The sequence below is a fragment of the Solanum tuberosum genome, unplaced genomic scaffold (genome assembly GCF_000226075.1).
Source record: "Solanum tuberosum cultivar DM 1-3 516 R44 unplaced genomic scaffold, SolTub_3.0 scf00008, whole genome shotgun sequence".
Lineage (NCBI taxonomy): Eukaryota > Viridiplantae > Streptophyta > Magnoliopsida > Solanales > Solanaceae > Solanum > Solanum tuberosum.
Genome location: NW_006238934.1, coordinates 209,710 through 216,076, shown reverse-complemented (window position 1 = coordinate 216,076; position 6,367 = coordinate 209,710). Strand labels below are relative to the sequence as shown.

At 30.9% G+C, this 6,367-nt stretch overlaps 1 pseudogene; it reads left to right on the top strand.

Moving 5' to 3' along the window:
• The first annotated feature begins 4,590 nt into the window (after positions 1 to 4,590).
• Positions 4,591 to 6,367, top strand: part of LOC102590036 (beta-fructofuranosidase, insoluble isoenzyme 2-like) — a 47,633-nt pseudogene continuing 45,856 nt past the window's right edge.

Below are 6,367 nucleotides of genomic sequence, written 5' to 3'. Positions count from 1 at the left end.
TATATATATATATATATATATGTAAACCACATTATAGATCCAAATAAAATTAAAGACATCACCTTATGTGTTCCTATGAGATTAACACTAAAACAGGAACGACCCTAGTCTAGACTTTAAACTTATGCCGGAAACAAATCCAAAGTTTCGGCTTAATTAAAGAAATATAGACATCAAGCAGCATCGCTCTATATAAAAAAAAAGAACTCATTTGAATGCAAAGGACTACTCATATTTTTACTCCAAGCAAATGGAGCTGTGCACACATTTTCTAAAAATTATACACTTGAACTAGATGGGGATAGCATTTAATAACAGTAGACAAAGCCAAATAAAGTAATAATAAAAAATAAAATAAAAAGAAATGGAAGGATCACATTAAGTCACAAGACAACTACAATAAAATTAAACTTGACTGATTTAGGCAACACTAGCGATCTAAACTCGAAAATAAACTCAAGAATAGTGAAACAAATCCTTTGACACTTTCAAGACATGTAACAAGATATGAAAATCACTGTAAGAAAGGAACAGGACAGCATCTCATAGGTTAGCAAATGGACGAGACAGATTTAAGGTGAGCATCACGGTCATAAATTCAAGAAGAGCGCATACAGAGATATAAGCCCAAACGAGCGTTAATCCATCTTGAAAATGAACGCGCGTTACCCCATTTCAGCAACAATAAGATGAAGAGAATAATATCAAACTGAACATACCATATAAGCTCATCTCAAAATCCCCAAGGAATAATACACTAAACCGACACAGTGAACTTAAGACAACCAAGGGATTACGAGTTGATTACCTTGTTGCGGGCAGCTGAACCGGGACAATATTGAGAAGGGAGACAGCAAGAACAAGTTTTCACCACTGAAAGGGATTCCGAACACTTCGGCAGACTCCGACAACACGAGAAAGAGGAACCGAACTAATAGACGACTTAGATCTTTTCGAAGTTATTTCGAAATGCTTCTGTTCAACTATTCTCTCTATTTGCTAGTTTATCAGATGTCCAAAACCAACGCCCCTCTTTCTTATCCTAAAATTTCCAACCAAAATCCTCCACTCAAAAAAAAAAAAAATCCCCCTCCATCAGTAGAAGAATAGGGTATTTATAGTGGAGAATTCGGGTTCGCATTTTGGGGGGAAAGGGATGAAAATTCGGATTCAAAGGGCCAATTTGAAATTTCAAACTCAAAAAAAACTTTCACCTTTTCGATGAAACACCTTTCCCCTGAAGTTTCAACCCTTTCCGGAAGAGGAAAGGGAAGAAAACGCGTGCTGGCAGGTGCTGTACGACCTACTGGCGGCAAAAGAGAAACGACGAAATTGGATGCCGTGTAGCTTCCGTGAATCGCCGTGTATTCTTTGCCATTGTCGTGTTTGGACTGTTGTTGCTGCTGATGTTTTTAGGAGTTGATGTTAACATTGAGCATATGGGTCTCTTTACTGATGGGAGGAATTGGGCCGGGTCGCTGTGCTGGGAATAATTGGTTTGGGCTGTTAATTAAGGGAGATGGGGCTGGGAATTGGGCTGTTGGAAAATAAATGGGAGTTGGGTCAAAGGAGTTGAAAGGATGGGCTGCTGGAAAGGCCCAAATTTGGTCCCTTAAGATGGGTCAAGGGTGAAAATAAATTAATTTGGTGAGAATTAAATTAAGCTTTGGCCATATGATTTAAATTATAGCCAATCGAAAATTAAAGATGTAGCCAAATTGGATTAGTTTGAATAAATTCGGCTAGCAATTTAAATAAGACAAATTAACATAATTAATTTATGAGCTCTTTGATCTTAACGGAATAAAATAATTAACTTAACCATAAACTAATCGATTTGCCTATAAACTCATTAATTCAAAATTGAAACCATAATTCCAACTAGAATTAAATAACTAAAATATTTATTTAAACCGAGTAAAAAAAAATCTTTTGATATGATTTTCCAACACTTATAAAATATACTACTTACGTATATAATTATATGAAATATATTTATTATTCGAAACACTATTAAAACTGATTGAAAACACTTAAAATAACCTTGAAACTATTCGAATTTTTTTTTTAAAAGCCAATTATTCTAAATCGTTTGGAAATTAAGAGACTCAGAAACTAATTATTATCGGGGAGGGTCAAAATTGGGTGTCAACACTCGTAAAACTACTTCATAACACACAATAAGTTTGAATTAAAAAAAGTGACTAATTATTTGCATAATTCTATTAAAATATTGAAGTCTTTTATTAGAAGTTAGTATTACGCTACTAATTTTAATGAGTCATTCTTGATGTGATTTCATCTTCAAATTTAAATGGTTAGAGAAAATACTTTGAATTTGTGTTATTTGATCTTTCAAATATTTCATTCAACTTTTTAACCATGTGTGATCACATCTCTCATGTAAATCCGATTTAAAAAATAAATGAAAAACATACATTGTCAATCACAATTGTAGGAGAAAAAACACATTGTTCAATTAACATTTATTATTATTTTGGATTGGTTCCTAAAATTTATAACAACAATCTTAACCTTATTTTTTGATTGACTATATCATTCCTAAATTTTAGAGCTAAAATACATTGTTAGTCAAAATTATATGAGAAAAATTAGCTAAATAATTACGATTAACTTTTAGTTCCTAAATTTTATATAACAATATCAGCTTTATTTTTACTATTCCTTTGGTTGACAATAATCTCATACTTATTTTTTGGTATTCTGTTGGTTGATTCTATCTCTATTTTTTTCTCTATAAATATTTTTCATATCTTTTTAACCTCTTCATTAATTTTTTCTCAATCAAAGTTAGAGTAAAAAAGAAGATCTTTTTTCTGTCAAAATGGAATTCTTAAGAAAGAATTGTCTTTGCGCTATTTTATTTATGGTATTTTTCTACAGTAATGAAGCTAATTCTTCACATGAAGAATTTAAGAGGTTACAATCCTCTAGTTCTAAATTAGTTAAAAACTTATTTAGAACGGGATATCACTTTCAGCCTCCTAAACACTGATTAATGGTATGTTTTGCTCTCTAATTGTCTCTCTTGTTTGTTTTCGAGGACAAACAAAAAAAGATCTTGCAGGACAAGCCAATGATTTTATATATTTTAGTTTGTGTCTCAAATTGATATTTGTTTTGTATTATTTTATGTTTGGATAATTGTCTATATTCATATCCACCTAGCATCTACATTGGATTCCGATTACATACGAATTCATATTGAAAAAAAGTACTTGTCACTCTACCACAATCATGTTGGTGATTTAATCATATTTTTATTATTTATTTATTTATTTCATGTTAGTTCTTTTCACATAATAAGATATATATATATATATATATATATATATATGCTTTTAATATTTGTATATGATCCTTATTCATGTTACGCCAATAAATAGATGATGACATATGCCCTAACAAACATGGCCGTAGGGGTGTTCACGGTTTGGTTTGGATCGGTTGTTGGTCAAAACCAAAATCAAACCGACTTAATCTGTTTTAAAATTATCAAAACCAAATCAAACCAAACATAATATACATTTGTCGGTTTGGTGGTTATCGGTTTCGGTTTGGTTTGGTGCGGTTATTCGGTTATTAACCATACACAAAAATAAAAGAAACAATTCATTCAAAATGTGAAAAAAATGACAATAATCCATTCAAAATGAAAAATTGTTAGTATGACTTAGATTACTGAACTTTCGATCACTAAATTTACTATCAATAAAGCTTTAAACTTCACTATATTGACCTAGAAGGAAGAGACAATAACATTTTCAGTCCCACAAAGAATTGAACTAGACACTTATATACATGAAATCAATAAGATAAATGTTTCATCTTGGGCATTTTTGCTTTCAATAACTAAAATTATAAAGAAATTTTAATGAAAATATATATAAGATCTTTAAAAATTGATTATAAAAAACAATATATTAAGTATGTATATTAATAAAATATATGTATATAATTCATCGGTTCGGTTATTTCTTCGATTTTTTTGAATAAAACCGTTACCAAACCAAATACTATCAGTTTTCAAAAATCTAAACCAAACCAAACCAAACCCAAATAAAATCGATTTTATTTTATCGGTTTGGTTCAATTTTTCGGTTTGGATCAGTTTTTATCCAAATCGTGAACACCCTAAACATGGGTATCACAAAAATAGAGTTAAATAATATTCATCTTAATTTATCACTTAATTGTGATAAAAATAGTATAATTTGATATAACTGATGCAAATAAGTTTTTATCTTCTCTTAAATAATTATGAACATAATGTATGTGCAACTTAGTATTCTTTGTGATTGGTTAGAGATTTGGTCTGAATTTTCTTTTTAATATATTTATTTTGTGTCCTTATGTAATATTCTATTTCTTTTCTTGTATTAGAACTTTTTTCAATTGCATGGAAATGCCTTTACTAATCATTTTAAATTTAATTCCATGCTATGGGGTGGTCTTGGCTAGATGGTTTGAACAACAACATTGGATCCCACTGGTAAGATCGAGATCTATATTTCAAAGCTTTCACTAAATTTTATCTAAAATCTCAATTTATTTATATTAATTTGATAATTTCCTCGTAAATTACGGATTGATCCTAGTGGCAAACATTTGGTTCAGTGGCCTATTGAAGAATTAGAAATGTTAAGAAAGAAAAAGGTTGAGCTAAGAAATTATGAATTAAACAAGGGAGAAAATGTGGAAGTTCAAGGAATTACACCTGCACAGTTTTTTTTTTTTTTTTGGTTTACAAGAATAAATATCATTTTGTATGAATTATTATGACCTATAATAAGTTACATGTTTGAATCATGAAAACAACCCCTAAAATTTATGTTATAACATCCTACAATATCATTTTCCTGGATTTACAATAATGTAAGATGTTTTATGATCTGAAGTGGTTTTTTGTGTTAAATTATTATGACTAGACAAATGTAGAGCTAATATGTGAGTGTTAATATGATGACAGGTTGATGTTGAAGTTACATTTTCCTTTTCAAGCTTGGAAAATGCAGAAGAATTTGATTCTAGTTGGGCTGATCTTTAGGCCCAAGATGTATGTGCCATTAGGGGTTCAACAGTTCAAGGTGGACTTGGTCCTTTTGGACTCCTAACATTGTCTTCTGAAAACTTGGAAGAGTATACACCTGTATTCTTCAGAGTGTTTAAGACCCAAGATAAATACAAGGTTCTCATGTGTTCTGATGCCTCAAGGTTTGTCTTTTAATCACTTTTCTTTTATCATCAAGTATTGTGGTGAGATCCCTCCTCTTAAACTAGAGAGATCTCAGATCTAAACTTTGGAAATGAAAAAGTTCTCATAGAGAATGCTCTGTCTGTTTAACGAATCTTATGTGATGCAGATTTAAGTTAGTTGGGTCAGACCCACTTTTCATTCCATTTGTGGGAATTTTATGAAAGCGGTTTCCAGCGCTACTGGGCAGGCTATGATCGGACAATAGCGCAGATAAGATCAGACCGAAAGAAAGATAGTCTTTTTTTTCGATTCCGCGCATCAAATAATTAAAAACATAAAAGTGTTGTTATTTTTATGCTTTTGCAATTGGATAACGTTGCCATTTTATTTTATTTTAATTTGATAGGTCAAGCATTAGAAATCATAAAAAACTGTATAAACCATCTTTTGCTGGATATGTTGAAACAAATCTAACCGACAAAAGATTATCACTACGGAGTTTGGTAAGCTTTCTTTGATACTTTTTTTCATATCAAATGCACTCAAAATTCATATTTCAACTCATTTTTCTTTTGTGTCGTATTGACAATTAGTTGACTTTTTTTTTCAGATTGACCATTCCGTGGTGAAAGTTTTGGTGATGGTGGAAAGACATGCATTACATCAAGGGTCTATCCAGCATTAGCCATCTATGGTGAGACACATTTGTTTGCTTTCAATAATGGCACTGAGACGATCAAAATTGAGACTCTTGATGCTTGGAACATGGCTAAATCCAAGAGATAGATTTAATACATAAGTGCTTTCAATTTTTCCTTCTCTTTCTGTGTTGACCCTTCTTTGGATGAGAACTTGTACAAATTTTCTATTTCTAGTAAACCATGATTAAAAAAATCTTCTTTTCTATAAAACTGAATTGATGACGCTTAATATAGAATGCAATTATCTTTCTACTAGTTCTTATTTCATTTCATAGTGTACACAAATGCTTACGTATTCCTTGTGTATATATATGAACTTAGACAAATAAAGAACTTATATATGTGTAACTCAATGTAATGAAGCTGAGAATTTCTCCAGCTAAGAGGAAAGAATTGAACTTCAAAACTTTCACGGATTCATGTCGAGACTAGATTAGCAACTACATTT